This window comes from Triticum aestivum, chromosome 1B, assembly GCF_018294505.1.
Source record: "Triticum aestivum cultivar Chinese Spring chromosome 1B, IWGSC CS RefSeq v2.1, whole genome shotgun sequence".
Lineage (NCBI taxonomy): Eukaryota > Viridiplantae > Streptophyta > Magnoliopsida > Poales > Poaceae > Triticum > Triticum aestivum.
In genome coordinates, this window is record NC_057795.1 from 380,004,566 (window position 1) to 380,015,181 (window position 10,616).

The following is a 10,616-nucleotide window of genomic DNA, read 5'->3' on the forward strand; positions in this document are numbered from 1 at the left end:
TCTATGTCAAGAACGATAAAATCTACGGGCACATAATTCATATCTGCAACAATAAGAACATCATTGATCCTTCCCATAGGTTTTCTAATGGTGGAATCCTCAAGGTGCAAATTTAAAGAGCAATCATCAAGATCATGTAAACCTAGAATATCACATAAAGTTTTCGGAATCGTGGAAACGCTAGCACCCAAATCACACAAAGCATAACACTCATGATCTTTAATTCTAATCTTTATAGTTGGTTCCCACTCATCATAAAGTTTTCTAGGTATAGAAACTTCCAAATTAAGTTTTTCATCATAAGATTGCATCAAGGCATCAACAATATGTTTGGTAAAAGCTTTATTTTGACTATAAGCATGAGGAGAATTCAACACGGATTGCAACAAGGAAATACAATCTATTAAAGAACAATTATCATAATTAAATTCCTTGAAATCCATAATAGTGGGTTCAATGCTATTTAAAGTCTTGACCTCTCCAATCCACTTTTACGAAATTTAGCATCAAGATCTAAAAACTCTGAATCATTGGGACGCCTTTTAACTAAAGTTGACTCATCTCCAGTCCCATCATTATCAAGATTAGTATTGCAAAACAAGGATTTAATAGGGGACACATCAATAACTTTTATATCTTCATCATTATTTTCATGGAAACTAGAAGAACATGCTTTTACAAAGCAATCTTTCTTAGCATGCAATCTAGCAGTTATTTCTTTGCACTCATCAATGGAAATTCTCATGGCTTTGAGAGACTCATTGATATCATGCTTAGGAGGAGTAAATCTAAGTTTCAAAGAATCAACATCAAGCGAAAGCCTATCAACGTTCCTAGCCAAATCATCAACTTTAAGCAATTTTCTTCAAGCAAGGCATTAAAATTCGTTTGAGAGATCATAAATTCTTTAACGCTATTCTCAAAATCAGAGGCTATCTTATTAAAATTTCCGTAAGAGTTGTTGTAGGAATTACCATAATTATTAGAGTAATTGCTAGGGAACGATTTAGGATTAAAGTTTCCTCTATAAGCATTGTTACCAAAATTATTCCTACCAACAAAATTCACATCCATAGATTCATTATTATTCTCATCAAAGTAGGCAAAGTCATATCATTGGGATAAATAGGAGCACTCTTAGTAGCAAAAAATTTCATAAGTTCATCCATCTTTCCACTCAAAACATTAATTTCTTCTATAGCATGCACTTTTTTACGAGTAGATCTTTCAGTGTGCCACTAAGAATAATTAGCCATAATATTATCAAGGAGTTTAGTAGCTTGTCCTAAAGTGATTTCCATAAAAGTTCCTCCCGGGGCTGAATCTAAAAGATTTCTAGAAGCAAAATTCAATCCGGCATAAAAAATTGTATGGTCATCCATAAATTCAAACCATGAGTAGGGCAATTGCGAATCATTAATTTCATTCTTTCCCAAGATTGGGCAACATGCTCATGATCAAGTTATTTAAAATTCATAATATCGTTCCCAAGAGAGATGATCTTAATGGGAGGAAAATACTTAGAGATAAAAGCATATTTGCACTTATTCCATGAATCAATACTATTTCTAGGCAAAGAAGAAAACCAAATTTTAGCATGATCTCTAAGTGAAAACAGAAATAACTTCAGTTTAACAATATCATTATCCGTATATTTCTTCTTTTGCATCTCACACAAATTAATAAAGTTGTTTATATGGGTAGCAGCATCTTCACTAGGAAGGCCGGAGAATTGATCTTTCATAACAAGATTCAGAAAAGCAGCATTGATTTCACAAGACTCAACATCATTAAGAGGAGCAATTGGAGTGCTAAGGACATCATTATTATTGGTATTGGAAAAATCACACAACTTGGTATTATCTTGCGCCATCGTGATAAGCAATCCAACACACAAGCAAAGAAAAAGGCAAGCGAAAGAGAGAGGAGATTGGGAAAGAGAGGGCGAATAAAGCGGCAAGGGTGAAGTGGGGGAGAGGAAAACGAGAGGCAAATGGCAAATAATGTAATGCGAGGGAGATGAGTTTGTGATGGGTACTTGGTATGTCTTGACTTGAGCGAAGACCTCCCCGGCAACGGCGCCATAAATCCGTCTTGCTACATCTTGAGCTTGCATTGGTTTTCCTTGAAGAGGAAAGGGTGATGCAGCAAAGTAGCGTAAGTATTTCCCTCAGTTTTTGAGAACCAAGGTATCAATCTAGTAGGAGGCTCCTCAAAAGTCCCACGCACCTACACAAACAAACAAGAACCTTGCAACCAACGCAATAAAGGGGTTGTCAATCCCTTCACGGCCACTTGCGAAAGTGAGATCTAATAGAGATAATATGATAAGATAAATATTTTTGGTATTTTTATGATATACATTGGAAAATAAAATATGCAAATAAAAGTAGATGGTAAACTTATATGATAAAAGATAGACCCGGGGGCCATAGGATTCCCTAGTGGCTTCTCTCAAGATAGCATAAGTATTACGGTGGGTGAACAAATTACTGTCGAGCAATTGATAGAAAAGCGCATAGTTATGAGATTATCTAGGCATGATCATGTATATAGGCATCACGTCCATGACAAGTGGACCGACTCCTGCCTGCATCTACTACTATTACTCCACACATCGACCGACTCATGCCTGCATCTAGAGTATTAAGTTCATAAAGAACAGAGTAACGCATTAAGAAAGATGACATGATGTAGAGGGATAAACTCATGCAATATGATATAAACCCCATCTTTTTATCCTCGATGGCAACAATACAATACGTGCCTTGCTGCCCCTGCTATCACTGGGAAAGGACACCGCAAGATTGAACCCAAAGCTAAGCACTTCTCCTATTGCAAGAAAGATCAATCTAGTAGGCCAAACCAAACTGATAATTCAAAGAGACTTGCAAAGATAACTGAATCACACATAAAATAATTCAGAGGAGATTCAAATATTTCTCATAGATAAACTTGATCATAAACCCACGATTCATCGGATATCGACAAACACACCGCAAAAAGAGTTACATCGAATAGATCTCCAAGAAGATCGAGGAGAACTTTGTATTGAGATTCAAAGAGAGAGAAGAAACCATCTAGCTAATAACTATGGACCCAAAGGTCTGTGGTAAACTACTCACAACTCATCGGAATGGCCTTGGAGATTATGTAGAGGCCCTCCATGGTCGATTCCCCCTCCGGCGGATCACCGGTGAAGGCTCCAAGATGGGATCTCGCGGATACAGAAGGTTGCGGTGGTGGAAATAGTTTTTTGTGGTGCTCCTGGATGTTTTCGGGGTACATGGGTATATATAGGAGGAAGAAGTAGGTCGATGGACGCTCGAGGGGCCCACGAGGGTGGGGGCGCGCCCACCCGTAGGTTTGTTCCGGGCACCCTCGTGGCCGCCTCCTCTGTTGCTTGACGTCCACTCCAAGTCCCCTGGATCATGTTTGTTCCAAAAAGATCGCTCCCGAAGGTTTAATTCTGTTTGGACTTCGTTTGATATTCCTTTCCTTCGAAACACTGAAATAGGCAAAAAAACTGCAATTTGGGCTGCTACTCCGGTTAGTAGGTTAGTCGAAAAAATTATATAAAAGTGTAAAATAAAGCCCATAAACATCCAAAACAGGTAATATAATAGCATGTAACAATCAAAAATTATAGATACGTTGGAGACGTACCAATACTCTACCCTCGAAAACTGTTGCGATCCCCTATATTTGTGGGTTATCAAGACTATTTTCTAGCGCCGTTGCCGGGGAGCATAGCTCTATTCTTTGAGTCACTTGGTATTTATATCTGCTGATCACTATGAGGAACTTGAAAGATGAAAGAACTAACATTTATCCCTCAACTACGAGGGGACACTACAAAAAAAAGACACATTCGTGACATTTTGGGCCGAACGAAAAAGAATTTGTCATACATATGACACTTCTATGACAATAATTGTGACAAAACCCGGTATCATCATAGATGTGGTGGGCTCCTACTTCTATGACAAAAAATCATGACAAAAAATGGGCTTTTCGTCCTAGGCGGGCCGGAGACGCAGCTGCATGACATTCTTTGGGCTGTCCATGACGGAAAAAACTGTGGTAGAAGCGAGGGGGAGGAAAATTTCGGGGAGTTGCCGGTTATGGTGGGAGGTCAGGGGCGGAGCGATGCGCGTTTCTCTCATACATACGCGCGTGTGTGTGAGGCGTTGGCTCTAACTGAAGCTGAGCGAGGCTTTGGGCTCTAACTGAACCCGAGCGATTGCACTGCAGGCTACGCGTTACTGAACTTGAGCGATCGATCGATGGCTGTTAACTGAACCCGATGGAGCAATTCCTTCGCTACTGCTGCTAACTGAAGCCGATCGATGCTGCCTCTGGGATGAACAGTGAGCGTTGCGGGGGGGGTGGATGAACAGTGAGCGGTGGCGTTGCCTCTGGATGAACAGGAACCCGTGGTGTGGAGGGCTGGATGAATAGTAGACGGTGGAGGGGTGGCCGTGGAGGGGTGGTTGAACAGGACCCCGTGGTGTGGAGGGCTGGATTAACAGTAGATGGTGGAGGGGTGGTTGAACAGTAGCCGGTGGAGTAGCTAGCGTGTGGTGGAGGTTGAATGAACAGGAGCCCGTGGAGGCTGGAGGAGGTCGATGGTAGCCCGTGGAGGCTGGAGGAGGTCGACGGTGGAGATGAACAGTATCCCGTGGAGTCCCGTTTTGCGATACGCCACACCCCTCCCCCACCCCCGTTTCGATCGTAGCGCTCCAACACAAGTCCTTTTCATCCGTTTTGCGGAATGCCACACCCCTCCCGATCAACAGGACCCCCGTTTCGACCGTAGGAGGTCCGTTTCGTCCGTTTTGCGGTACGCCACAGCCCTCCCGATCAACATGACCCCTGTTTCGACCGCAGGAGGTCCGTTTCCTCCGTTTTGCGGTACGCCAGGCCCCTCCCGATCAACAGGACCCCGTTTCGAATGTGACCGGTCGAACACAAGGCCGTGTCCTCCGTTGTGCGGTACGCTAGGCCTTGTTTCCATTGCCTGTTCCGTCCAAGCCCTCCCGATGAACACTACCACGCATTCCATTCCGACCCAGCCGGTTGGCTCCCCATGAACACGATGACGATGTTGTTTCTCTGTTCCGACCCAGTCATGTACGTATGCGCGAGTAGGCGTTCGAGACCCTGCCCGTATGTGCGTACGCGGTCATATTTTCTTTCTTGCACCATCGCCCCTGTACGTACGTGTACATGCTACGTGCGCGCCTCTACATCTACGACACGTGCGCGCCTCTACATCGACCAGTATGTACATAAACGTTCATGACCAGAATGACAACGCTACGTATGCTTCGACCAGGTGGGTCCCGACTATCAGGCACTTCCTTGCGTGCAAAGATGTAGCTGGTGGGTCTCGGCAGTCAGGGGGCGAATCGTTTTTTTGCCCGTACGCACTTCCTTGCGTGCGAAGGTGTAGCTGGTGGGTCCCAGCAGTCAGGGGGGAAACGTTTTTTTCGCGAAATATGGTGGCCCGTCCGGTGGGTCCCCGCTGTCAGGTGGAGGAATAATTATTTTGCGCGTAATAAGGAGGCACTTCCTCGCTGCGGCCGTGCACCCAGCTGTCAGCCTCTCCACGTACAGTCCATCGTCCGATGGAAGACGTTCCTTGACCATGTTGACCTTGCCGCGCCAAGAGAACCAGGGCAGTGGACGACGGCGAGGCCTGGGAAGTGGACGACGCGGAGCCGGGGAAGACGCGGCAGTGGATGCCCACGCGTAGAGGAGTACGAGGGTTCACTGGTTCGCTGCGGTGTGAGGCTGCCATCGCCGCAGAATAACAGGGGGTGTGGGTGAGTAGAGGGATGGCCTGGCCAGCGGTGGGAGTAGTAGGGGGCGGTGAGGCCTCCGCCGCATCGCAGCCGGTCACAGGAGGCAGGAGCACGAGGCACGACCGGTGCTGGTTTGGGCGGCTAGAGCAAGAAGACCAGAGGTTGAAGAAGCACTACGGCTGTTGGATGGACATCGTACGGTCACTGGAGCTAGAATCGTGCATATTGACTAAGTTGACAAAGCCCTCAATCCACGTCAACTTAGTAGGCCCACAAGTCAGCCTGCCACTATACTGGGTCCCAGCTAACAGGGGGAGTATTCATTTTTTTGTGCGTAATAAGGAGGCACTTCCTTGCGTGCGAAGATATAGCTGGTGGGTCTGAGCTGTCAGCAGCGATAACGTTTGTTTCGTGAAATACTGAGGCCCTTTCGGTGGGTCCCCGATGTCAGGTGGAGGAATTATTATTTTGCGCGTAATAAGGAGGCATTTCCTTGCATGCGGCCGTGGACCCAGCTGTCGACCTCTCCACGTACAGTCCACTTCAGATGCATCTCGGTCATTGACCACGTTGACCAGGCCGCGCCGAGAGCACCAGGGCGGTGGAGGACGAGAGGCCTAGGAAGGGAACGACACGGAGGCAGGGAAGACTCCGAAGTTGTTTCCCACGCGGAGGGGACTACGACTGAACCAGGGTTTACTGGTTCGTCTGTCGTCGCCGGGGAATAACAGCAGGTGTGGGTGAGTAGAGGGATGGCTAGGCTAGCGATGGGAGTACGGTGGGGCGGTGAGGCCTGCGCGGCAGCACAGCCGGCCGCGGGGAGGAGGGAGCAGGCAGTTCCGCCGGCGCTTGTTTGAGCGGCTGGAGCAGGAAGAGCAGAGATTAAAGAAGCACGATGGCCGTTGGATGGCCATCCAACATTCACTGCTTGTGCGTCAACCTTTTTTTTAGGAAAGCCTCAAATCTGTGGAAAACAGCATACAACCCATCTGCCATTATTTCTAATAATTTACAGCCCATTTGCTAATTCTTAAGGTTTTGTTTGGAGCCCATATTCTTTTTCTTAGCATTACAGCCCATATTGTGGCCACGCTTAAAAAATTATACGAAATTTTGCATATTTCGGTGCGGTCCGAACTATTTTTAATCCCGAAATTTCGACTCACATTCAAACTGATTTTAAAAATAAATGTATATCAATATCAAATCCAACAAAATCTCCACGCATAAAAATTAATGTAATTTAAAATCTTGAAATGAAAAAAAGATATTTGAAACTAATTGCCGGTTTGATGTGTCTTAAAAATGTACAACCCATTTCTCATTAATGATAGGCCATTTTCTCGGCCAGCCGAATGAAGCTCTCCTCGTCTTGAAAGATTTGCAACCCAACAGGCCTGACAAAGCGACTTACTTGGCATATCACAAAAAAACTAGGTTGTGGCCTTGGACCCAGCTGTCAGCCTCTCCATGTACAGTACTCTTCCGATGGAAGTCGGTCGCTGACCACATTGACCACGCCATGCCGAGAGCACCAAGGCGGTGGACGACGGCGAGGCCTAGGAAAGGGATGACGAGGAGCCGAGGAAGACGCGGCAGTGGATGCCCACGCGGAGAGGAGTACGAGGGTTCACTGGTTCGGCTGCGGCATGAGGCTGCTGTCGCCGCAAAATAACAGGGGGTGTGGGTGAGTAGAGGGATACCCTGGGCCAGCGGTGGGAGTAGTAGGGGGCGGTGAGGCCTCCGCGGCATCACAGCCGGCCACGAGAGGCAGGAGCACGCGGCACGACCGGCGCTGCTTTGGGCGGCTGGAGCAAGAAGACCAGAGGTTGAAGAAGCATTATGGCCGTTGGATGGACATCGTACGGTCACTGGAGCTAGAATCGTCCATATTGACTAAGTTGACAAAGCCCTCCGTCCTCGTCAACTTAGTAGGCCCACAAGTCAGCCACCCACTATGGTGGGTCCCAGCTAGCAGGGGGTATTCATTTTTTGGTGCGTAATAAGGAGGCACTTCCTTGCGTGCGAAGATATAGCTGGTGGGTCCGACCTGTCAGCGGGGGGATGTTTTTTTTGCGAAATACAAAAGCCCTTCCCACGTACAGTGCATAATAAGGAGGAACTTTCCTTGCGTGCGACCATGGACCTCGTGGGTCCCAGTCGTCAGGCTCTCCACGTACAGTCCTCTTCCGATGACTCTCGTATGTTGACCACGCCGCGCCGAGCGCACCGAGGCGGTGGACGATGGCAAGGCCCCAAACTGGGACGACCCGGAGATGGGGAAGACGCGGTAGTGGAGTCACAGACGGAGAGGAGTGGGAAACTTGACTGGTTCGGGTGCGGGGTGGGCCTACACTCTTCAGAGAATAACAGGAGGTGCGGAGTGGAGGGATGGCTTGGCCGTCGACGGGGTAGCGTTTCGCTGAGGAGCGCAAAACAACGCCGCTGGACGCCGAAGGCTGGAGCAGGCGGTTTCGGCAGCGCTGGGGGAAGAAGACAAGAGATTGAAGAAGAATGCCGGCCCTTGGATGTAAATCCAACGCCTTCTTAGGCTTCGACCTACTGGCCCACATGTCAGCCAGTCCATTTGTTTTTTAGTCCATTTGGTGGGCTGGGTGAAACAATGATGTAGCATCTATGCAGCCCGTTTAAATCCCATTTGCATTTGTCTCGAAATCCGCGGACTTGCTGGGCTGGGTGAAAATATCATGTTGGGCTAGATGGAGAAATGTTTTAAAAACATAAACACATGATTGCACGTCAGTAAAATCTTTGCAAGCTTATGTATGCAATCACTAGGAGTTAACTTGGCAAGTTATATATACACAATTATTATTATTATTTTGTAAGAACTTTCAACTTACGAAATAAAATATCATTTTAATTTGATGAGTTACTAGTACGTGGTGTATTATTATTTTTTAGGCTGGACGTGGGACAGTTGAGTTGGTTCTAGGGGAAAGTACTAGGAGAAAACTCAGTTTACATCGAAAAAGAAAGTGGGAGAAAATTCAGAGACCTGCTGGGTCCACCTGAGGAGAGGAATATGTTGGGAGGAAGGAGATTCAAAGCACGGTAGTCGAGTGAACTAGTTTTTTTTACGGACAAGTGAACTAGTTTACATATATTAGCAAATAGCCACTAAAAAAACAATCAAGTTAATGGGTTCTTAAAAGAAATATTTCGGACAAAGCAGATAATTATGACACATAGGCTAATGCATGAAACACTCAGATGATAAAGGTGCTTATAAACAGATAAAGTATAACATCTAGGCCTTCCTGGCACGCTTGATCATGATGCTGCGGCTATCCGTGTACTCGTCGGTTACGGGAAGCAGACACGCCCTCATGTCCAAGATCTGCCTGTACATGTCGTAGCATGCTTATGCGTCCTTGGCCGCGTAGGTTATGTAGGCTAGATTCAGAGGTACCTCCCACGTGTTTAGGTCGTCTTATTTCATGTTGGCGTATCAGGGGTCAATGATGGTCTCAGCGAGGTCAACCACGGAGTCCTTCTCCTGCCGGTTGCTGATGATCTTGTATTGCTTTTGGATGTCGACAAGCCTGTTGCACCAGATGGCCGAATCGTCGCGTTCTTCCTTCTCTCCGCCATAGCGAAGGTGCAGTCGATGCTGCCGATGAAACGGGCGAATGCTCCATAACCTGGTGCAGCCATAGGACTGAGGCGAGGCAGAGCTTCACCGAGTCCGTATCGTTGGTGTACTTCACATTCAACTTGGTGCAACCATAGGACTGAATGGCGAACTAACTCCTTGCTGAAGTCCATATCCAGCAGGCTCACCCCTCGGATCGCCATTGGAGTCTCTTCGAGTGAACGAGTGTGTAGGTGGCGGCAGCAGTTCGTTTTTCAGCTCTTGGGGAACTGGATTCAACAATAAGCTAAGTGTGTACAGGTGACAACAGTTACTACCCCTCCCTCGTCCGCTGCATGGCCGGCAGAAGATGCACCCTCGACGCATTCAAACGCCTCCATTAAGAAACCTACTCCGGCCACACGTCGGTTCACGAGCGGGTCTGTATTGGTACTATAATAACAGGAGTTAGTGGTCACTTTACTTAAATTTAATTAGCTTTAATAGAAATTTATACTTAAAACAAGCAATGCATTGGCTCGTTCTATCAGTGCCAAGGGATCAACATGCACAACAATTAGAATTATTATTCTCAGGACGCACACATCAGCACATTTGTCGCACTTTCACAAAGATAATACTACCAAGTTTGAATTGTTTGTTATGGTTGCTGTCCTCTGCATCATCATGCCATGTTTCCCAGCTTGCAATATTCAGAACCAACAAATAAGATCCAAATAATAAGTACAACAAAGATGCCTACACATCTCATTGATTCCCAGCTTGCAAGATTCAGAACCAACAAATAAGATCCAAATAATAAGTACAACAAAGATGCCTACACGTCTCATTGATTCCCAGCTTGCAAGATTCAGAACCAACAAATAAGATTCAAATAATAAGTACAACAAAGATGCCTACACATCTCACTGATTCCCAGCTTGCAAGATTCAGAACCAACCCATTAGAGCCTTTTGATAAAGTGAATATCGGGATTAAATCCATCTTGGCTAGCCATGTCATACAATCGAAGAACTTGGCGCATGCTCTTGACCGTCACAACATCTGTAGTAGAGTATTCCTGTTTGCACAGCATGTTTGCATAGCACAAACAAGTAGACAGGAGAGCATGATTTCGCTTTAGTTGAACCATTTTGTGCAGTTCCACCAAAATTGAGAGATGTTGCTCTTGACTGTCACAACATCTGTAGTAG